At 33.0% G+C, this 25,849-nt stretch overlaps 1 long non-coding RNA gene across 5 annotated transcripts in view; it reads right to left on the bottom strand.

The window, feature by feature from the left end:
- The window catches only part of LOC140686569 (uncharacterized), a 464,075-nt gene that overhangs the window by 306,202 nt on the left and 132,024 nt on the right, over positions 1 to 25,849 (bottom strand). For all 5 annotated transcript variants that reach the window (XR_012060402.1, XR_012060398.1, XR_012060399.1 and 2 more), the window contains exon 3: positions 9,290 to 9,412. This is a non-coding gene — a long non-coding RNA (uncharacterized lncRNA). The remainder of the gene's footprint in view (positions 1 to 9,289; positions 9,413 to 25,849) is intronic.

Genomic DNA, 25,849 nt, shown 5'->3' with positions numbered 1-25,849 from the left:
TAAATGGTCAGAAAAACAATATTTAAAATGTAAAGTGCAATTTAAACTTGCCTATACTCTTGCTTTTGTATTCTGGCATGTACTTCCTTTGGCATCGAGAGACATTTGGTTTAGGATCCAATTTCTTCTATCTCCTATTTACACTAGATGTGTGTTCTGCATGTAATATGCTTAGCACAGTACTTGGCACAAATTAGATAATTAATAAATGGAAGTTGTAAATATTATTTCCCCTACATGTTAGTGGGAAAACTCAATTTTTAGGTAAACTTTTGCATTCCGGATACATCACTTTTACCCCACATAAGTAGTCATAAAAATATTTGTGGGTCAAAACTTTAAATTAAAAATAATTGTCTGAAAGTAATCTGTAATATCATTTTTTGGGGGGGATAAATAAGGATGTAATAAGGTCATCCTTCAGTTAATTGGGAAAACTTGTTACATTATGGAATATGTGTTCCTTCATTCTGTTTTGTACCTGAAATGATTGATGGGTCTCAATGTCTGTACATTATGTCATCTGGTTACATGACAAAATCATACAGAAATTTCCTCTTGGACCCTAAGAAATCCAGTCTTAGTGACTGCCACATATATATATCCACTAGGGAGGCCACCTCTTTAGTTTAATTCAAAACCACCCTGTTCTTAAGGGAATTTTTTTTATAAATAGCTTACTTTTTTAAGCTTTATAATGTATTTCAAATATACTATTGGAAAGCAAATTATAAATAGGTAAATAGCCCCAATATTTATAAATATATACATAAAATAACTTGATGATATTATGTTCTAAAATTTGAAGCTGAGCCCTATCTTAGGTTTATGTGTGGTCCCCTTTTGTTACATTTCAACTTTGCCTATTATTCTTACCACATAGGAGAAGATCTGTTTTGGCATCAGTACATCAAAAAAATATCTATTTGTTTTATTTTATCCCAAATGTCAATTCAATGTCAATTAAATGGCATGCTTACTAATGAAGCTAATACAAGTTTTGTTTCTTGTTCTTCAATTTTTCTGAGGAAATCAACACCAAAGAGATGAAAGACAAAACATTTCGAATATTACACAGATTAAAGAAAACACAAGATGGAATGAATATACATCTTCTTCCAAAAAACAGCATTTCTATACTGAGCACCCATGAGATGATTCTGTCCCATATCCATTATTTCATCCTTCGGTTAATTCATTTATTATTTTAATTTCATCTAATATTAAAGTGTTTGATTATTTCTGTTTTATCTTGAAAACTGTTAAATATGTGTATCATGTAAAATATACATAAATATATAACTAGCAAACCAGTAAATAGGAAAGAATAAAAATTAAAACCTTTGATTACCCCTGCCTCCCTATCCCTTCCTAAAAAAGAAGGAAAGAAAAGAAAAGAAAATTGAAAAATCAGATTGAATTGAATAAAGGGAAAGTACAAAAATGTGCTAAAAACAAATCTTAACACACTGTCGATAATACCAACAATGTGAATCAGGGGCAGACCATTTGACTATAAAATAAAAATGGAACTAATTTCACTAAATTAAAGACATAGATTTGTAGATGAGATAAATTAGAATGAATAAGTATAAACTGCTTACAATGACACAAATAAAATGTAAGCTCTTAGAAACTTTTAAAGTAAAAATGAGAAAAGCTACTCCACTAAAATAACAAAAGTCTATTGGGAAGATGCTGGATTGCTGAGGAATAGCAATATTAATATCATCTATCTATTTCTTTGTCCATAACATAGTTGATTATTTGTGATTTTAAAAAATATGATCTCTATATAGTAACAGAAGAAAAACATCACCAGGAGTTTTGAGCAATTCTACAATTCTCTACTATTCCTAAAGTACCCACAATATAGAGAACTGAACTTGACAGAATTTCACTTTCATAAGATATTTTGACACACATTTTGTAGTAATGGATAACATCACAAATGAGTATGTAATGATCTAAACTACACAATTAATTATATAAGGGAGATATATTGGCAAAATACTAATTATTACTAAAGCTAGAGGCAGATACCTGACAAGATTTGTTATATTAAACTTTAAATACATAAAAAATCTTGTGGTTACCAGGGGGGTGGAGGGTGGGAAGGGATAGACTGGGATTTCAAAATTGTAGAATAGATAAACAAGATTATACTGTATAGCACAGGGAAATATACACAAAATGTTATGATAACTCACAGAGAAAAAAATGTGACAATGAGTGTGTATATGTCCATGAATGACTGAAAAATTGTGCTGGACACTGGAATTTGACACAACATTGTAAAATGATTATAAATCAATAAAAAATGTTAAAAAAAATCTTGTGAAATAGGGATTGACCATAAATAGCAAATTGATTAATCAATTTTATACAAAGCACCTATCAGTCAAGTAACAAACTATATAAACACAATCAGATGAATCATTGGTTTGATACTGAGAGCAACATTCATTTCAGTAATTTCCATTTCTTGCCTTTTGGTATATATGACTTGGTGTTAGACTGATATATTGATGTCTTTACAGAGATTTGTAAAAATCCATGTTGTAGATTCCAAGAAGATATGGAAATATGCCTAGTAAAGACAATTATCCCAGAAATGTTTCAAGAGGCAACAGAAGCATATTAAGAAGGCATTAAATACATCCATGATTTCCTGGTGATAAAGCTTCTGTTACATTGTTATTGAACACTGTGATAATGACAGCAGGAGAAATGCTTTTAAAGAGTTGGACAGAAATACAGATGGCTTCTCACTAGGTCATTTTATATTCCTCACTAGTCTATCTAGTTCAACCAGTGTTTCATATAGAGCTAACACTGGTAATTAATCATTTTTCTTATATTTGCATGTATTACCATTTGGATATGGTGGAGCTAATGATGCAATAACAAAAAGAGACTAAAATTGTTTCTACTTACAAGATCTTCTGAATAATAAACTTTGTGATTTACTACTACTGTTGCTTCAAAATATTTCTTGAAGTTGTAATATCCCTTCAATGCACAGATGTAATATTCTGCATGAAATATTGTATGTAACGTTCTTCTATGCAGAAAAGAGAATTCCTTTGAAAAGAGAAAAATTCCTTTAATGATAGTAGCCTAGAATCCTTTCACCTGAATTTGAATCATACAGATTTACATTTGATTTTCAGTGACTGCCTTATGTTACATATACTTCTGTACTATATATATATGTACACACACAATTTTTAATTCATATGTAAATAGTGCAACGTTTTAGGACAAATGGATAAAAATACTAAATAAACAAAGGATATATTTCCTTCTAAAATAGTGTATGTTTATTTATTTGTATGCATACATATATATATATATATTCGCACACATATATGTAACAAAAATAACAGTATCATGCTGATTATTTTGTTAAATATAGTCTATTAATATATGTATTATAAGTCTCATTCTATGTTATTACATGTCCTTATTCTACATAATTTTAATAGCTATTGAATGTTTTCTTATAGTATTTTCTCTAAGTTGTAATTAAAAGTAAATGTTTTCTACTACCTCCAACACATTCACTCTCTAGCCCAGAGATAATCCTTTTTAATTATTTTTCTTTACTGTTATTTCAGTGTCCAGTGGAGATTACTTGCTGCTTATCCCAATATGTGTTCTCACCATCTTTTCACTTATCCTTAGTTACACCTATTGCCAAAAGAAGAAAAACTGTATTTTGTAACTTGTCTTGCATGGGAAAGTTCATTTAATTAAAATTTGGGTCCCTGAAATACAAGCAGAAATTTATGAACTAATTCAGAGAAGTGTTCTTAATGAGAACAGACACACTCAGTCTTCTGCTCCTTTCATTTTCTTGTAAACCTGCATTAAAAATTAATGTTTGGGTATTATCATATTCATTATGCTAAAAAAGCATTTTGTCTTTATAAAAAAGTAGAAAATCTAAAAATAAATATAAAAGCAGAGATTCATAAAATAATAAGACATATATCAGAAGAAAGATGCCAAAATTTGTTTGAAATAACATTACTAAAACTGATAAATGCCTACCAAGATTGATACAATAAGAGAAAAGATAAATTACTTAATATTGGTGATGATCTTACTATAATATCACTGCAAATCTGCAGACATCAAAAAAATATTTAAGAGGATATAAATGCATGGCAAAAATTTGACAATGTGGAAAAATGGACAAATTCTTGGAAAAATGTATCTTAATAAAGATGACAGCAGAAGAAATGGACATTTAGGGTAGTCTGATTATCTATTAAAGAAATAAAATCTGCTGTTAAAAACCTTTCACAAAAAGTAAAAAATAAAAAAACAGAAGCAAAGAAACTGAAATTCACAGGCACAGATAGATTCAATTACAGCTTCTTCCAAACTATGAACTTTCCAAATTTTCTCAGAGCAGTGGGAAAAGAGTTTAAGATGTTTATTTTATGTGCTTACAGAAGTAATAATTGGGAAAGGAAGCATTCTGTAGTCTTTATAAAATCAACTGTGTTATGAGAATTTTCCAGACTTGCCACACTGTAATCTCTTTTCTAAGAAATATAGGAAGCCAGTCTTTACATGCTCAGTAGGAAAAAGGAAAAGCATAATATGATATCTCTGTCAATCACTGAACTGAAAGAGGCTGGTCACCACAAGAGAGAAAAAAATAGTAACCCAATTCTTTCCAGGTAATTTGAAAACAGTTGAAATTTATCTCTGCTTTTCATAGACAAAACAGAGCGGGGGATGAAGAGGCTTTTGCAATTCTCCTGTAACTTCAAGGCCTCAAAAAAGAGGGCTGGGAAATCGACTGCTGTTAATATCTGATTAAATACTTTATGCTTTCTTAAGTAGAAAATAAAGCTTTCGAAAAAACTTTATAATCTCTCTCTTGGATTTCCAAATTTTTCAGCCACTCTCTTATGAAAAGCTTTTAATTAATCTGGGAACTAGACAGGACATTTACACAAACATTTCATAAAAATAAATAAGAGATGTGGCTTGTACTGAGCCATATCGATGGAGATGGAAAATACATAAAGTATATTTGGAGAATATGTTTAGAAGATAAGACAGCAGGGTCTAGCTAGAAGTTTGGATGCACAGGTTGAAAGCAAGAGAGGAATACAGGGTTCCACATACATTTTTAATTTTTCTTCAGGCCACCTATTCTACTTTTCCTCATTTATCTGAGTCTGTTCATGCACTGTCACTCCATATCAGTTTGTTATTTGAAGCAAATAACAAAACAACTCATTCCCATTTACATAGAACACACTTTTATTGAGTGTTTGGTGGCTAAGGGTGTCACTAAAAAGGTGCTAAACTAAATTTGAGAACGGTCAGAAACAAGAGACATGAGGCAGCTGCTGGACTGATGGAAATCAGATTCCAGAACCCACGTGGAAAAGAGCTGTCCTGCTGCAGCTGGGGCTGCATTCGCTGCTGCTGCAGGAGAGTGAAGACTTCGGCAGTTGCCGCTGCCACTGCAGAACCTGATATCTGGATGCTACCACTTCTGTCAGCACCACTGGGATGTTTTCTCTGTCTCTTTTCTCTTAAAACTAGCTCCTGATTCACAGTTTGAAGATAGAATGGGGAGGAATCTGACCAGTTGAATCTAGATCATGTACAAGCTCCCCTGCTTTAAGGATCATGGGAAAAAAAAAATCTGTATCTAGCTTTTCTGACTTCTACAGTGAGATATGGGGTTTGACTACCTGCAAGACTCATTATGTTGAAAAATTCCTCAGTGATAGAAAAGGTTTCAGATGCCCCCAAGCCAAAAGCTGAAAAATATTTACAAGAATTTTCTTCTTTACTTACTACTTAAATAGTGTTGTTGATCAGGACATCACTTTTAGACTATTTCTCTTCTTTCTTTTTTGTCTTGTTTTCTTGTCCATACACATTCATGACTTCTAAGGTCTATATGCTAAAACTCTACAGGATCAGCCCAGATATATGACTTGATGGGTTCAAAAGAACTGAGACCACAGTGGTCAGCTTCAGAGCCAAGGCTACTTGGTGTTCTATGGTCAAGTATTCTGTCTCTATCCTCAGCCACGTGCCAGTATCTGTTTTCAATAGACAAATAATTCTTTGCTATAGATTGCAGAGCCTTGTTCTAGTGACCTGTGTTTTCAGTCTTTTCCAGGGTTTGCCATAAACACCACACAGCATTTTTTTCTTAAATAATGATTCATGCAGAACAATACTACATGTTGCTGGAGCATCTAGCCCATGGGGAAAGACTGCTTGTATCACAACCTGCATACACCCAGAGCCTTCCTTGTTACCTTGTATATGGACCAGAGCAGCATTCCCATGAGTGAAATGTTAACTTTCATAATGTGTAAGGATCTATTAAATGTTGTGCCTACTTCTTTGCAGTAGAATACAAGGTGGTACAATTTTTCTGTTTATTTGAAAGAATTATCCATCATGCCTCTGACCAACAGATCTCTAAATACTTCATTGAAATGGCATGTCCCTGAATTTTTAAATTTTTACTAAATTTTTTTTTAATTTTCAGTTTTTATATTGTTTATGTCTCTGAATTTCTGTAGAGCTTAATTCCACCCTTTGAATCAGGTGGGTCTCACAGGTCTCCCAGTACTGTAGCAATCCTTTGTTTTTCCTGTACAGTCAGCATGATGCCTCAACACAGTAGGTCAATGTGATCTGATGTTTGGGGGATCCAGAGTCCTTCAGAACGTAAATTAACTCTGCTTGTAAGTCCAATGTCCCTAAGAGGAGGTGGGAATATTTCATGAAAGGAGCACCTGTTACCTTGCTGAGGAAAACTTTATTTAATCTTTCCACACAGAGAAGTATGAAAAGAATGGGGAACCAAAATCTTTTGAGTTATCCCTATCAGCAGCTCAAGTTTTCTGAGTAAGAGACCTGATCTTGGCACAGTTGGTTTGCTTGGGTTGAGAATTCAATTATCTTTAAGTTCAGCATTCTGAATTTAAATCCTAGAGTTGATGTTTAGCATTTTATCTTTACCTACTGCCTAACATGAGGTTTCTTGTAAATTACTAAAGAGACTCTCTGATTCACATATTTAGTTTTATTTGCCTCTTAAATGCCCTCCTTTTTTTAATCCATCCTTGGGAAAAGAATGTAAACATGCCAGCCCAAAGGGGAGTTCTGAAGCAAAGATCACTCCTCAGAGAAGTGGCATGTTGGACAAAAATACTTAGGTTCTTGTACCACCAGCACCTCAGTCATTGACTAGGAGCCCTGCTAGAAAAAAAAAAGCACCTCTCATAGGACCCCAAGGCAGATCCTGAGGGTGCAGACAATTGGAGTCTGTCTGCTAATCACTCTTCTGCAGCTGGGAAGTGAATGCTTTCTGGAAGGGGCCCTTGGAGGTCCAAATAAGTGTCTGCCATATAAGTATTCATGATACTAAGTCAAATATTTTTTAAAAGTATCACCTTATTTAAATTTTAATTTGAATGAAAAGCAACAACATAATGTCAACAAGATTAATATAGGTATTGAGTTTGAGAAAATGCAAAACCTAACAAAAAAGGGCTTTCAAATAAATTTTAGAAGTATAATATCTTTTCCTTTGCTCTAATTAGGAGCAGTCAAAGAATGCTGCTTTCTGTTGGACAAATCTATTTATCTATCACAAATGTTTTACTGACCATATCATAAATTATATTATTTTTGTTAGATGTTAGTATATAAATGTATTGTGTTACATTTTAAATATGTGACTCGAAGGATTTAACGTAAATGAGAAAATACATTCTGATGAGCATTTGATTCTTCTTGCCCAAAGTATTGGTTAAATTCAAGACAAGGTTATAAACACTTCCTGCCTCTATCCATCTTACTGCACAATGAAAACCTCTTATTAGGGGTTCCTAATTACTGCAAGGTTTATTTAGGAGGTAGTTATGCCTGGGAATACTTGATTTCTACTCCTCTGGCCTTTGACAAAGAGGCTCCAAGTGGGTTTTTAAAATCTCATGGTGGGCACTTATTATTCTTAGCAAATTCAGTAAAATATACTAGCAAATTAGCTTCTGTCTCCTGGCTGGCCTCAGACTACATAATAAAAGCATCCTATTATAAAGCTTACATTGATTTTACATAAAACCTTTCTATTTAAGGAAATTAGAACCTAACATTGAATTCAAAGCTCATTATTACTTCAGGGAAGTTGAATGTAAGCGAAATTTTCCTTTGAAATGAATTTTTCTTATGACATATACCAAAATTTAGGTTAATATTTGACAGGAACATTTGCATTTGCTGTATAATCACTTTTATTTTGCTTCTCCTATTAATCTGCTGAGGTTAGGTTATAGGAACATTATCCTAACTTTTCAGTAAATGAATTCAAGTTGAATAGAGGCTTGTGGTTCGTGATATAGAGCCCATTAGTCGTAGATGTAAAAAAGAGGATGTGTGGGATACAAACCAAAGTCTTTCTTCTGCATCTGTTCCTTTACCTTTTATGTAACTATACAACTCAGAGAACATAAGAATTAATGTCAACTGCTCACATTTGAATTTCATCCCTTTTCTTACTCTCCTCAGAAACTCTCTGAAATCATCTCATCAGTTGGCGATTTTATGAAGACAACAACCCATTTCATTAATTGTCTTAACTCTACTGTTCATGGATAATTAGTGATTACTTCAGTATTGATGACAGCCAAACATCTACAGACTTCTATGGAAATGATGAATCATTAATATGGTCACTTAATAATTTTAAAATGCTGGCTATTTATATCAGGAATTGACAATGGATTCTCTATCTTAAATGGGCATTTGCCATACTTTCTCCAATAAAGACACTTAATACTTTAAAATAACTTTTAAACACATATATCTTCTTTAAATTTATCACTCTTCATTTCTCCATAAATTAAATATTAGAAACTGAACATATATTCAAAAATTGCAGAATGTTGAGAGTACCCAATATTTATAATTCTCCATATCCAATTATGTAAACTCATCTCTTCCTTTGACTAGAACTTCTAATTGAGATATATAGAGTCAGGCTAACTAGGGCCAGGTCCAATATAGAGAAATTTAATATCTTGGAACATTGGAAAAAATTATCTTAGACACACACTGTATAGTATTTTGAGGAATATCTTAAATTAAGCAAACAGTAATGTATTCCCTTGCTTCTTAAAGAAAATTCGAAATTTTCCTGTCTTTTTTTTTTTTTACTAAAATATTAAACCCTTTGAGAAGCATATAAAGCCTTTCATGAGTCCCATCCCTCCTACCCTTCCAGACTTACCTGCTACAGGGTCTCCACAAGTATTCATTCATCAGTTATAAGAAGTAATTTTCGGAGACACTGCTTTGGAAAAGATCCCCGTTGTTCTCCCTACTTGCTGCAAGTAATAAATCCTTCCTTCCTCTGAAAAAAAAAAAGAAAAAAGAAGCAATTTATTTTTCCTGAATGGATCAGACATTATCCATTCCTGAATGACTCCCATACATTGAAACCTTTTCATGTACCATTTCTCTACCAGAGATACCATTTTCCCCTCATTCACTGGACTCCTCAACATTTTAGAGATGATTCAAGAGTTCGGTATACCTTTGCTAAGCCCCTTGCCTTTCTAATTCAGGTGCCGTTCTCTGTGTTCCTATAACATCCTGTTTCTGCCTGTAAAATGCCAATCACCATAATATTAAAAATGTTAATGTTATGTCATATTCAATATCCTCAGTACATAACAGCATATAAACAACTAATGCACTATGTTGACAAGGAAGAAATCTTTGCTATTAATTGGATAAATATACAAATGAATCAGTTCATCAACTATGAGAATTACATGAGGTGTGAGAAAAAAAGTATCATTATATAAATTATATCTTAAATTAATTTATTAATTAACTGAACATGTATTTTGCACATTAAGTTTTAAACATCCTTATAATTTAAGGATGAGGAAACTGAGGCAAAAAAATTAAATCACTCGTCTAAGACATATAATCAGTACACAGTTGAGCCAAAATATGAACTGAAGAAGGTATCAGAGTATGCACACTCAGATACGGACAAATGCATGGGTTTATGCACAGAATTCAGAAAGAAACAGAACCAAAATCAATTTTTAAAAACATATATACTCCCTAGAAATTAAAAAATAGTTCTTCATTGTGTAAACTGCAAGATTCTAAAGCATTTCAAGTAAATCTTATACTATTTACCAGACCTAGATCATTCTTATATCATATGAGCCTGAATTAAGTTATAAATATCTGAGCTACTCATTTATCTCAGTGACGTATTTTTTTTCTAGAATATGCTTCAATTTTGTACATTATTTCTTAGACTTAACACAAATTCCTAAGTTTTCATTTAAGTTTTTGGATATTAAAACATATTTAAAGTATCACTTTAAAGTTCCTTAAACAGTAATTGAAGAGATTTCTCAATGATCCCTACCTCCTGGTATTTATGCCCTTGTGAAATTTCTTGCCTTTGTGTGTGGGCTGGACACAGTGACAACTACCCAACAGAATGTAGTGAAAGTATGGGATGCTTCTTCTGTGATTAAGTTACAAAAGATTATGACTTCCATCTTGCTGGAAGACTCATTTACTGGCTTTGATGAAGCAGTTAAATCTTCACTTTGGAGAGGTCCATGGGACAAGGAACTCTGAGGAAAAGAATGCTGCCAAAAACTACTGAGTGAACTTGGAAGCACAATCCCCTCCAGCTGACATTTCGGATGAGTCCACAAACCCTGGGCCCACAACTTTACTGCTGCCTTGTGAGTGGCTATAAAGCAAAGGACCTTAAGCACTGTCTAGATTTCTAACCTACAGAAAGAAAATACGAGATAACAAATACGTGTATGCACATTACTCTAGATGGTTACGTTTTGTGGCAACTGCTTACACAGCAGTAGGTAACCAATGTGTGATGTACTCACACAAAGTTTATATATATATATATATATATAATTGTTATTATATTATTATTTATATTAATTATTATATATATCTATTTTATTCTATATATATAAATTATTACTAGAAGGGATTTGGTGTGGTTATTCAAATCCAAGGCCACAGCCTGTAGAAACATTCATAAAAAAGATATGTGCATCATTTGTTATTGAGCCTCTTAAATTTAATTTGGTCCAAAAGATAATAATGTTGGGTAGCACAGCTTTTAAAGTACATTTCACTTGAAATCATACCATACAAATATCGATGTTTCTTTTACATGAAATTATGGAATATATCTTCATTCTTATTTTTAAAATATGCATAACTAACTTATATTCCATTAAAGTCATGTATGCAAATACATTTTAGTGTTAAAACTTGCTGTTTTATAGGGATCATCACTTGTAATAAACTACAATAATCTATTTGTTTTTATATCCAAGATGAACCTAGTTAGGCTGTTATTTACTGTGCCAGGATTTCCCATAAATAAGAAAAGAGACATGGGACCTTATTGGCACCTGCTGTGTGTTAGACACCTTATATATATAATTTTATTTAATATTAACAACATCCTTTGAGAAAAAGTGAATTTAAATGTAAAGGATACACTGAAATCACCCAGTTTTTCCTAAGATTTGCATTCTCTGGCTTAATAGAATGAGAGGAGAATCATGGCTGCCATACATACTGGAGTAACTCTAATGGAGCTTCTCAATAACAATTTCATTAAGATTTTCATTATCTGGGAAAAGAGTAACTACAGACATTAACCACAGAGAGTAATCTGTAAACAGATCACATGGTGCAGATAAAGATCTTAAATTATTTTCACTTTTATGTGAAAAGCAAAGGAAAGAACAATTCTGGCACCTCCCAAAGGGAAGAAAGAGAATTCCAGAAAGTAATTCCAGCCTTTGGACAATGCTTGAGATTTTATTTCCAATAGATGTAAATAATTTTCTGAACCCATAAATGGCATGTTAAGTATAGAGTCTGGATAGTACAGAGGATGGAATCTGACTCTTCAGTCTATTGTATGGTAGCATGTGATCAAGAAGGAATCATTTAACTTCTGTGCTGGTTCTCCAGTGTCCATTTAATAGCTTTTCGTAGAAGAGAAAAGGGCTAGACAAATTCACCACTTTGGTTATTTTAGTTGAGAATCACCCAACTGATTAACTGAATTTTATTCACATCACTGAGGAAAGTTACATAAATATTTTTCTTCTCACTTTTATTTTGTCAACCAATCATTACTTTGCTTTCTCCATAAAAAATAGAAATTTTTATTGTAGAATAGATAAACAAGATTACACTGTATAGCACAGGGAAATATACACAAAATGTTATGATAACTCACAGAGAAAAAAATGTGACAATGAGTGTGTATATGTCCATGAATGACTGAAAAATTGTGCTGAACACTGGAATTTGACACAACATTGTAAAATGATTATAAATCAATAAAAAATGTTAAAAAAAGAAATTTTTGAAGCATAGAATACTAGTACTTACCAAACACTCTAATAACTTTGACTTATTGATGAAACAACGGTATTAAATATCTCCATTTTATAGCTTAGGAAAACTCAGAAAAAGCTGAAAAATTTCCAGGGAGAAAGAACCCTAATATTCGTGTTCAAACTCAATTATAGCATCTCAGCATCATGGTTGATGACACGTAAGCATTTATTCTAAGTTCACATGCTCTCATCTTTGCAAAATATACTTGAATCATAAATTTTGAATACTGACTATGAAACCATGAACATGGAAATTATTCTCAAGTTCTTCAAGTAATAAAAAATAGTTCTTATTAAAATATAGATGTTTTCAATTCTATAAATTTGACTCTTAGACATAAGAATTAGACATTTGGTGGAAAGACATCCCATGCTCTTGGATAAAAAGAATTAATGTTGTTGAGATGACCATACTACCCGGAGAAATCTATACGTGTAATGTGATCTCTATGAAATTATCCATGACAATTTTCACAGAACTAGAACAAATAATTCTACAATTTATGTGGAATCACAAGAGGCTCAGAATTGCCAAAGCAATACTGAAGAAAAAGAATGAAGCTGGAGTAATAACCCTCCTTGACTTCAGGCAATACTACAGAGCTATAGTAATCAAAATAGTGTAGTATTGGCACAAAAACAGTCATCTGGATCAATGGAACAGAATAGAAAGTCCAGAAATAAATCCATAGACTTATAATCAATTAATCTTCGACAGAGTTGACAAGAATATACAATGGAGAAAAGACAGTCTCTTCAGCAAGTGGCTTAAAAACTTAAACATAAGAAAAGACATTATAAATTTCCTAGAAGAAAAAAATAGGCAAAACATTTTCTGACAAATCTTAGCAATGTTCTCCTCAGGCAGCATACCCAGGCAAAAGAAATAAAAGCAAAAAATATACAAATGGGACCTAATTAAACTTATAAGCTTTTGCACAGCAAAGGGAATCATAAAGAAACAATAAAAAAGACAGCCTAGGAAATGGGTGAAAATAGTTGCAAATGATGCAACTGACAAGGGCTTAATTTCTAGAATATATAAACAGCTCATACAACTTCATAACAAAACAAAACAAAACAAAGAACCCAATCCAAAAATGGGCATAAAATGTAAACAAGTAATTCTCCAATGAAGACATACAAATGGCTAAAGAGGCACATGAAAAAATGCTCAATATCTCTAAATATCATAGAAATGCAAATCAAAACTACAATGAGGTATCACCTCACACCAGTCAGAATAGCCATCATTCAAAAGTCCACAAATGATACACGCTGGAGGGGGTGTAGAGAAAAAGGAATCCTCCTACATTGCTGGTGGGAATGTAGTTTGGTGCAGCCATTATGGAAAACAGTATGGAGACTCCTCAAAAGACTAACAATAGACTTACCACATGATCTAGCAATCCTACTCCTGGGCATATATCCAGAGGGAACCTTAATTCAAAAAGATATATGCACCCCAATGTTCACAGCAGCACTATTTACAATAGCCAAGACATAGAAACAACCTAAATGTTCACAGACAGATGAATAGATAAAGAAGTTGTGGTATATTTATACAATGGAATACTACTCAGCCATAAAAAAGAATAAAATAAAGCCATTTGCAGAAACATGGATAGACCTGGAGATCTTCACTCTAAGTGAAGTAAGCCAGAAAGAGAAAGAAGCATACCATATGATATTACTCATATGTGGAATCCCCCCCCAAAAAAAAGACACTCATGAGCTTATTAACAAAATAGAAACAGACTCACAGACATAGAAAACAAACTTAAGGTTACCAGCGAGGAAAGGGGGTGAGAAGAGATAAACTGAGATCGAGATTTGCAAATACTAACTACTATATATAAAATAGATAAACAACAAGTTTCTTCTGTATAGCACAGGGAACTGTAAGATTCAATATCTTACAGTAATCTATAATGAAAAAGAATGTGAAAAGGAATATATATATGTACATATATAACTGAAGCATTATATTGTACACCAGAAATCGACACAACATTGTAAAATGACTATAAAACATAAATAAACAAAGTAGAGAAAAAAAGAATTAGCCATTTGGAATGTTTAATAGTTTTGGAGTTCAGGATTATCCAACAAGCACAGCAAGAGATATTGAAAACTCGGTAAATCACTGATTACTGTTACTTTGTAACAACTGATTCAGGAGAATGTACATAAAAATATAGGAAATTTTAGCATGGGCTAATCTACTCTGAAGGCAGTTTTTAATTTTTCTCTAAGACTAATGAAATGTAACTGCCTTTGATCTGTATCTTTAGTGCTTTGTGAGTATCACTAACTTGGAATTTTACAATTATTTTCATAAATACACAGAAAGTGAATGAATCTGGGTTTTCAGTAAAGCATATGCTACAACTTTTCCTAAAGGTCCCTCTAATTCTTTCTCATAGAGCTTTGATTTTACCCTAACCTGAGATTTACTATAACCACAGCAAAATTCTACCAGTGTTTTGTTGACCCAAACAAAATCTTGGCATCAATGCATCTAAGGCAACATATATAAAACAAAATTACCTTGATGGAAAGATCATATTTAAGCCTGTATGGAAACCACCTTTAGCAAATTTATTATGACTCTGATTGTGTCTTACATATAGGAACTTCCATGGGTTTGTGGGGATTATTATATGGACTAGGAAGAAAACTAAGACAAGCTACAACCACCGTGTATAATCAAGCATCCTGCAGGAGGCTGCCTGGGAGGCAGCCAAGCTATGGCTTTGTGCAGTGGAGGTCTCACAGCATTGTATTTCCATTACTATGCCCATCACATACAGACATAAAGATAATTGGGTCTCACACACAACTTTCTAAGTCCAAGTTTCCCTATATGCAGAATATGGTTATTGGCCCTATGTTTTCTCACAGAGCTGCTTTGCTCGTTAATGAGATCATGACTACCACTTCCTTTGAGCTCTTTGAACTAAAGAACTCTGTAAATAAAAGACCCTATTATTTCACCACTCTTGTTACTCACTAAAGAAACAGTCCCTGAAAATACAGCCTTTCACTTGCTCTGTGTGTAAAATCTCCATTGCCTGCAATGGGAGGGTTTTGTGTGGCATAATTACAGGAATCTGCCTGCTCTGCAGAGTATTGTACAGTAGCGTTCCAAAACATTTCTGAAGAAAAGAGATGCTAACATCCACCCACATTTCACCTAACACTGCTAATGCAAAACCCTGACTCCCGATGTCTACAGCTTGTTTCCAAAAAAAGCCTCCTCTTGGGATACTCTGAAGTTTAAATGTTGAAAAATTGTCCCTGAAGAATAGATATTAAGGTTTAACCAGTAACTCTACCAGTACTTTTGAGACTCTTTACTGGGTTTTTATCTAATTTTGTTTAGGGGCTCTCTTTTTTGTACTCTTTTGAATAGAGAGAGATTTACAACACTGGCAGTGCAATTAATCCCGACAGGCCTAAGAGCTTTTTTCCCCATTTTCCTATTTTTCTTCAGTTTATAAAAGACTAAATTGATGATGAATAGAGATAAAACAATAACATTAATTCATGTAGTTTTCTACATCTCCAGTGCTATTATATTACATCATGAATGCATTTTCTTACAGTGATTTAAGTGAAAAAATGTAGAATATAATCTCATAATGGACAAATGATATATATTTATACGGTATTTTTAAAAATCATGTAACACTATGTATAAGAGTGTGCTGCAAGAGATTTTCAATTATTTTAGTTTAATATTAATATATTCTATGTAATTACTAATACACCATAGCTTTGTGCTATTTTTTCTATAAATAAGTTTAGTTAAAATATTAAATGACCTTATTGATATCCATTTATTTGCATTATTCTAATTCCTGGACATTTGTGGCCAAGATTTATTTATAGATTCTCTCTATACCACTTATTGGCTTAAGTATTCTAAGAAGGGCTTATTTTATATCCATAATTTCAGTATTTCCTTCCTGTAATTCTTACTATTTCAAATGCATTTTGACTTAGTATTCAATCTTGTGATGGACAATCTGTAATGAGCTATAAGAGCTCATTTATATTTGGGCATATTGAGAATGACTTGGAAGTAGTCAGCTTTCTAAAACCCATTCCTAAAACTAGGCATCCTGCATTCAGTCCGCTTGTTTGTTTTTGTACCTCTAAAGCTAAAAACTCTTTTCACATACATAGAAATTAATGAATGTGAATTATTAGGAAGTAACAGAAATAAAGATAAAATCTAATTCAGTTTTTATAAATATAAATACCACATCTTAATGTTCTATGAAGACACTCACATCAGTTCTCTTCATTTTGTGCAATCTGTTTTTGTGTTTGCTTTTCCCATCTCCTTCCTCTTTCTATCCCTATTTTAACTCACTTGAACAAGCTGTAATAAGGTACATTTTTGGTAATGGAATAACAATTAAACTTACTTCACTTCTTGAGCCTCTAAATATTCAATGAATAGTTAAAATCCACTAGTTGTAATTTTTTCCTAAAGTCGGTATTAACATATACATATGCAATATAAAATACACAAGTATATATATTATATATATTAGATGTATAGTTAAAATAAACACATTATCCAGTATAGAAAAATGCTGCACAGCCAGGGTTACTGAAATATTTGCACTTGCCTTTATGTGTGCACGCACTCATACATATTTGCTTCACAATCCATTTTACATAGACTTTAAAACAAACATTACAGTAATTCTAGTGGTCCAATTTTCTCCAGGAAATCATCAGCCCTGTTACAGATTACATACACTGTAAAACATGTCCAAATAGTAAAATGATGTTTTCCATCACAGCATACAATTATTAGTACTTCAAAAATGTACTTCCTTTTATAAATAAACTCATCAACACAGGAGTGAAAAAAAAAGATGTAAGAAACAAGAGGTATAATTTTAGATGTGAAATTCTTCTAAAGTGATAATATTTGTCCACATGTTATTTATATTTTTAGTAATTGTTGTTATTTTCCTGACTAAAAGTAACATAATCATACACAATGCATGTTTCTGCGATACCACAGGCGTTTCAGAAATACTAAATGGGCCTTTTCTCCACTGACATGAAATGTCTTTTTTCATTCATTAAATTCCCAAACAGGCATGTTTCTATTCCTTATTTCCATGCATTTTTTCTTTTTTATGTATTTACCACCAACTTGCAAATTTCAGGCTTGATTCCAATTTTGTGTGTGTGTGTGTGTGTGTCGAGGGGATGGCGCTCCTATGTCAAAATAACAAGAGAATTATAGTGGCTTTAACAGAGAGCAAACTTTGGAATCATTCCCTCCTCTCTGAGTGAGAAAACACATAAACTATTAATTAATTACAGTCAGGGAAATTAATACCATTTACCCTTACTCTGTTATCTTCCATTTTCCAGGCATACAAGAAATGCAGACTTCTTAGTCTTCTCAAAGCAGGATGAATCATGTTAACAGTTCTAGTCAATTATATATAAACAGAAATGACATGTGACACTTCAAGTTGAGAACTGTGAGCCAGTGAGGAGACAACAGGGAAAATGGGCTGAGGTTACAAAGTTGTAGATAGAATTGGCCTGGATCCTTATGTCATTGCATAGAAGAGAGAGCCTTAGGAGCTGCAGAATAAATCTTTACATCTGCTTATCCTAGCATGTTTTGACATATATAACTCAAATGTCTATCTATATCCTGCACATACAGATTCTACTGCACCCCATCATGTAACCATTCCACAGATACATGAGGAAAACTCATCTGTTTTAGAAATTTCCCTGTAAGCAGTTGGGGTTCAAGAAAATCATTCTCTATATTTTCACTCTTCTACCTTTGGCATTCCTTTAATTTACATAACTTTTTCTTTACCTAGATTTACCAGCATTCATGTTCTCATGTTGAATTATGACAGAGAAAAGATTCTCTCTTTCTAACACTTTAGGTCAATGTCTCATAATTGAATTTTTCAGATTTATTTTGTTCACATACTAAATTCTAAGTCAAAAACCAAAGCTGACAAGATGACATAGAGAAAATATCATATGACGAATGAAGAATTGTTCATGTGGTCATCCTTGGTCTAGTCAGTGTGAGACAGATTTGATGTGCTGATTGTCCAGACCTGGATCCCACGCTAATACCTGGAACATGCGCAGGGAAGCTGGTACTCTCAACTGCAGGGACTCAAAGTGACTGGTGTGTCAAAGAAAATACTGAAATACCAATCCAGATCTAATAACATTAATTCTGGAAGGAAAGGATGCCTAGGGGTCTCCCGTATTATAATTTATCATATCAAAATGAAATAAGATGATAAATACGAATTTATAATTATAAAGGTGAAGAAAATTATTAGTCTTTATACCACGCACATTGTCTAACTGAAAAAAAATTATCATTTAAAAAAACAACTAGAATTGAAAGCTTCTTATAATTTCCAGGTTATAATATAAATAAAAACAGTCTTCATGAACTTGGAATAGGCAAGTAGTGTGGAGTACTACTGACAATGCAAAATCATAAAACACCTCAAAAAGAAATGCAAATTTACTACAAGTCCAAAACTTCAAAATGTTAAGGAGAGTCATGAAAAATATTTTACCAAAAGGAAGCACTGCATTATGCATGGGTGTAGCAAACACTATTGAGATATTAATTTCCCCAATTTTGTTGAAGTTTAATAAAACCACAATAAAAGTCCCCTAAAATTGGGATATGGGGGAGGGGTATGTGAAAACTGGACATGGACAGATTTTAAATTTCATCTATATGAATAAGAACATAAGGGGGAAAACAGGACAGATTAGTATTATCAGATATTAAAGAGCATATTAAGTCTAAAATACTTGAATAATTGTCTTCCTGAAACATTAATAAACAGAGAATGAAACAGTGTAGAAAGTTCCAAAACAAAGTATTATATACATGTATACACACACGTAATGTGTGTGTGCGTATATATGCTGAATGATGAATAATGAATAATAACAAAGCACTTCAAAACAGTGTAGTTAACTCAAAGAAAATGGATACCCTTTGAAAAAGTATAATTAAAATTAATGCCTATTTCAAACCATATATAAAATTCAATTTTAGATATATTAAAGATTAAAATAAAGCATTAAATACTTTAAAATGTAATTTAGATATTTTAAAGTAAACAAATACAGAAAGATAAAAGAAAAAATATATATGTGATTATATAAAGTAGTAATTTTCTACACAAATTTCATAAAAAGCAATCAGAAAAATAAACATAAAATATGTATCATGCAAATTATTAATACCCTTAATAAACTGATTCTACAACCTAATTCAAAAATAACAAAAAGACAAAACTAAAACTATGCAAAAGGAAATTCTGAAGACCAACAATATTAAAAATGGTAGCACCAATTATAGTTACAAATGAAAACAAAGGAGATAAATTTTTTCATTTAATACATTGATAAAATATGCCTACACACATAAACAAAATATTCCAGTATCAGTTTGGGAATAGTGACAGTGTCACTATGATACACTATGAGTCAGAGTATAAATTTTCTTAGTATTTATAGAAAGCAGCAAGGCAACATCTATGAAAATCATTAGATACATAGTTACATTAAGATCAGTAATCACACTTCCAGAAATATGTTCTGAAGACATTTTCCATGATATTGGTTAGTGGTGAACTACTTATGGTTGCAAGAAAGAAGAACAATCTAAATTCTAACAGGAAATAATTACTTAAGTGAAATTTTTTTTTGGTATGCAGTGGAACATAATATAGTCCGTAAAATAATGTCTTAGCAAAACAATTAATGAAATGTTCAAACTGCATTCTGAATTTGAAAGCATTATCTGAATAAGATGTCAACTCTGAAAAAATTATATCATGCATTAACCAATATCTCCAGGCCCAAATGGGGCCATATTAACTACTCAAAGATATATTCTAATATTTTAAAAATCAATTATCTATATCTGTATCTATACCAATTGACCTCTCTCTCCTTAACAAAATATTTCCCAGTATTTCTGTTACTCATGGGACTGTCTCATGAACAAGTCTCATGAAAATTGGTAGTCATGAACAACTGCCCTTCAGATGGCCACTGTGTCTACCTCCCAGCGCTCCCTTACACAAAACCAATTCCTGACCTTTTCAACGGCTTTCTCAAGGTGGCAGTCAGAGCTTGTCAGGATCACTGTCTATGAACCATCACTTGGCAGGTAAGCAGCTTCTTCTTGGTACTGGAGTTCCCACCTGATGCCTAGCTGCATGGAGGTATATTTGCTTTGTGGAAACCTTTACCTTTACCACAAATATGCACTTGCTTCATATCTTAGCAAATTTCTTCATAATAGAATTTAAGTTTTCACTCTTGCATTTGGAAACACACAGACAAAAGGCACAGAACAATTCCATATTAATCAAATTATATGTAGATATAATTTCAGCATATATCAGAAGCTTTTATGATAGAAACATTAGTTTTACATTAGATTTTCTTCATATATTCATGTTGCTCTCTGGGTATTATTCAATTGTACAGATTGGTGATTTTAAACTAATAAGCCATTGCAAGTTTCTGAAGAGACTAGTTTTATAGAGATGCTGAATTTTCTCTACAAAAAAGAAGGGAATTTCTGAAGGTATAGTCCTGCATTTAATTTACTGGAATAAAAAGTTACAAAATAATTTTTCAAAATGTAACCTAACAAGTTTTCCTATTTTCTATATTAAAATTTAAAGTATAGGAAAATCAAACCAAATAGCAGTGATTACATTATTGCTTTGAAAATAGCTAGTCTCCAGTAGTAATTGCATATTTAACTTAAAAAAAAAAAGGTATTCCATTACGCGGCACTTCACACTAAATGCGGCCAATTAATGGTATGTAGAACACTAAGCTTCAAAATCCCTCTAATACTTCAGTCATTTTGCAAGAACGTGTTAGAAAAATAATACTTTAAAATACATATTACCTCAACAATCTAAAATATTCAATTAAAAAGAAATCACAATGATTTTCGTAGATTAAAATCATTTTGTACATTTTGATTCTGGAAAGTTGTAATTGTAGTATACAATCAAAAACCTTCTGGATCTTCTGAGTTAGTAACCAATCTTTCCCAATGAAGTGATCCAAACAAGTACTGACAGTAATTCAGAGTTGGCTCGCAAGAAGAAACTCATTTGCCAAAAGAAACTGTATTCCTTTAATGAGTGCCCACTGTATGTAAAGTTTATTTCTAAGTGCTTATAAAGAATTAAGAAATTTAATAGTAATAAAAGCACTGAGTAAGAAATATTATAATCTCCATTTTACAGACAAAGAAACTGAGGCAGAGAGGTTTAGTGATTTGCCAGAGGTTACTGTCCCAGTAAGGGACAGAGATAGACATCCAGGCAGGTTATCTGGATGCAGAGTTCATACTCTCAATCCCTGCACTAGATGACTTCTTCATGACAATGACAGGCCGGATTTAAGTACTTCTTGCTTCCTTTCGCTATGTCATAACCTGTGTAGCTCAGTGCAGTCCCCATTACTCCCCTCACTACTCCTCACTTCTCACGAGGGTCAAAAAAGTATGCTTGCACTTCTACTTACACATGTAAAGCTGATATATTTCAATATCTATCTATCTACAATTTCTTTATGGATGTAAAGACATTATTTCCACTAAAATAAGAAAAAGCCTGCTCTATATTATTAGGATGGCCACTGTCAACACTTAAATTTGTAATCCTTACTTCCATCTTTCCAAATATTCCATTTTTTTCATTTAGTCAACATCTTTCTCTTCAACCTCTGAGAGATAAGAATTATAAGACTTTTCCTTCAGCCAACATCCCTTCCCACTTCTGAGTTTTCTTCTCTTTTCTTTTTAAATGTTTTTTAGCCCTAATGTACAACACTTGAACTACTTCACTTCTGTTGCATCATCATTCCAGCCCATTGTACTTATTCTGCAATGGATTGTTTCATACACTGAATTGTGTCCCAGTCTGTAGTCTTGTCACTTCCTATTCTTTTCCTACAGTGCTGACAGAGTGATCTTTCAAAATGCAAATCTGATCATGTTGTCCACTGCTTATAACATTCTGTGGCTGTCTAGGGCCTACAGAATGAAGGGCAAGTGTTTTAGTACTTAGTACACATTCCAAACTCTGTCACTCAGCTTGTGACTAAAACAGGACTCAGTCTCAGTGTATAAAATTGATTTAACACTGAATCTTTTGAATAGAGAGACTTTATGTTTCAATTTTACAGACTTCCTTGACATTTTAATAGTTTCAGTGTCTGTTCCTTTTAATCTGTGAAAATATAACAAATTTAGAATATGCAGTCTTAATGATATGTAAACATTTTCTCTGCAGAATTTTTAAGACTGCCTTAGAAAGAATCCAAACACCTATGAATTATTTCTATATATTTAATGACAGTGGGTTTTATAGGAACATGATAATATGTATTTTAAACCTCAGTTTTCTATGAAAGATTCCCCTATTGCTCAGAAGCTGCCTCAGAAAAGACCGTGTATTTGTTTATTATCTTCTTTAATCAGACACTTCAGATCTTTAGGGGCTAGAATGAAACGATTTTGGCGGGGGGTGAAATTACTTTTTAACCTGGAATGTGACAACTTTACTATTTCAAGCCCACATATACGTATTTGGGCAGCTGAGGAAGCAGGCTTGTGTCTAGGCTTTTGCGAGTGGTGCTGGCATGTCTGTCATCTTGTTTGTGGCCCTTCAGTCAGAACTGGTCTGCCATAATTCTCACAGTGGGAACCAGAATATAAGCAAGCCCCTGCTAGCACTGCCTACTCAGTCAGGCCATTCTCCCATTTCCTCATAGGATCTGCTATTACTTTTTCATCTTGCAATTTCTGTGAACTCATGCTTTTACATCTCTGCCTCTAGAATTTACATAAATAACACCCTATGTTTAACCAGCAGGTATAAATAATCTATTCCAGACAGCCCACCTAATTTTTCTCTCAACATTCTTTATTTTGTGTTCCTACAAGAATGTGACGTTTTGCTCTTTGGCTATGCCCTTAGCCTGGAAGAGGTTTTAGCAAACAGCAAACACTCAGTATTGCTGTTTTTTGAATGAATAGGTGAGTAGAAATCCCAAAGCCCTGGAAAAGATAGTCTTCTTTCACTACTTTCAGGTGTTTGAAACCTAAACAGCATGAGCCAGTAGTTCCATGTGAGCTAGTCCCATACGAGCACAATTCCCGCTGAGCAGATGAGGAGTAACGAGCCCTTGCCTCTGCTGCAAGAGTATCCAACATTTGGTTAACTCTCATCCATTGTTCACTGGGACACGAGAAATGCAAAATGCCAGTTATAGTACTAAGCAAGAGTAGTTACATGAAAAATGTTTCCTGATTTACGAATTGCTTCTGGGCTGTGAGAGGAACTCTGAACTTCGAGCTTCCCCTAAGGGCAGTGACTCTTGTGACTGACATGACCTTTGCAAGGATCCTGCATATAGGTATGAAGCACAGAGGTTTTAAACCAGGGAAGATTCTGGATTCCATTTCATTGTATCTGAACTGTCTGCTGAATGGCTGCTGCAAGGATCTCTGATGATGAGGAATGCCTCTTGTTGGCCTGCTTTCAAGCTACAGTTTCTGGCCAATACCCTTCTGGATATACTGCCTAAGATAGCTGTGTGAACTAGGAAAATTTCCTCATGGGAACTGCTGAAACAAAGAGTGTTTAAAATATCAGTTTCAAACTATTTTGAAATAGACATTTCAAATTTGGAAAATCAAATAGAATATTTAAAAATTGAGATACTTTGCTAGAAATGTGAAGTCATTAGAAAGTATATAATCAATTTATCAAGTATTTTTTGATGAAATATATACATACATGTGTGTGTAAATTCAGTCTGATACCGTCGAATTAACCTATTAAAGAGGGAGCATAATACAGTCTAATATCTGGGATTAAAGATCTTTGCTAAAGTCATTTAATTATCTGATTGAAAGTGTCCTCTGCTATAGCCCTAGGGTAATAATCTGCATCTAATCCATCTACCAAGATTGTTGTAAAAATCAAAATGGGATATTGTAAGTAAAAGTCAGATGAGAATTTTAAAGCATTAAAGAAATATTGAAATACTATCTTGAACTGCTAACAACAGAATGTCCAAATACAAACTTGTGGTTGCCAAGGGGGAGAGGGGTGGGAAGGGATAGACTAGGAGTTCAAAATTTGTAGATACTGACAGGCATATGTAGAATAGATAAACAAGATTATACTGTATAGCACAGGAAAATACATACAAGATCTTGTGGTAGCTTACAGCAAAAAAAAAATGTGACAATGAATATATGTACGTTCATGTATAACTGAAAAATTGAGCTCTACACTGGAATTTGACACAACATTGTAAAATGACTAAAACTCAACTAAAAAATGTTTAAAAACATAAAAATTTAAAAGAGTATGTCCAAATACAAAGAACTCTGAGAAATATGTTTAAAACTCTGACATGAAAGATTTTTGCACTTCAATCAAATGATATGTTTATACATTTTTCCTGTTACATTGTCAAACTGTGCATTGTATTGGCAAGTTTGATATTTACCAATGTATCTGGCTTTGGTTTAGCAGGTATCTACATATTTTACCTTTCTTATTTTAGTAACACAGTTTGAATGGGCGACCGAATTTGGATTGTGTTCTCAACTTGGATTAAGTTAATCCAGTTTTGCTAGTGGGCCCCTCAGACCTTGTTCCTGCCATACTCCCTTGGATGACTCAGCTCTCGTGCACTAACCTCCTCGAGTTTTCTATCCTAGGGCATCGCACGTTTTACACCGTCTGCAACCCTTCTCTTTCAAATGTGACTTTCTGGATCCCCATTTTTATTATTCTCATTCCTGTGCCTTATTTTCTTCACAGTTTTTATCATCACATAATTGATTAAATGTTTATTAATTTCTATTTTAGTCTCTTCCTCTACTATGAAGTAAATTCCATAATGGCAGCAACATTTTCTTTTCATTTGTTTTCTTTTGCAATTCATAAATATATCATAGACCTAAGTTCCTGACAAAGAGCAGAAATTCAATATATATTCCTTGGCTTTTAGTTCAGAACAATACTGTTTAATTTACACTGGAGAAAGTCTACACTATTAGTTTGGAGTGATTCTCTACCCCATATGATCTCTATTCTCTGGAATTTCAGCAAAGAGGCAGCTTTGGGAGCTGAGCTAGCTCACTATTAAGTTGCCCTTATGCCTTTCCCATTCTGCGGCTTACTTTGCTAAGTTACTCTTTAAAAAAATTGTGATCAAAATGTTAGCTTCTACAATTATCAGGTAATTCTTTTCTGTGACTT

The sequence above is a fragment of the Vicugna pacos genome, chromosome 2 (genome assembly GCF_048564905.1).
Source record: "Vicugna pacos chromosome 2, VicPac4, whole genome shotgun sequence".
In the NCBI taxonomy this organism is placed as follows: Eukaryota; Metazoa; Chordata; class Mammalia; order Artiodactyla; family Camelidae; genus Vicugna; species Vicugna pacos.
The sequence above is the reverse complement of the archived record's forward strand: the minus strand, read 5'-3'. Positions and strand labels throughout refer to the sequence as shown.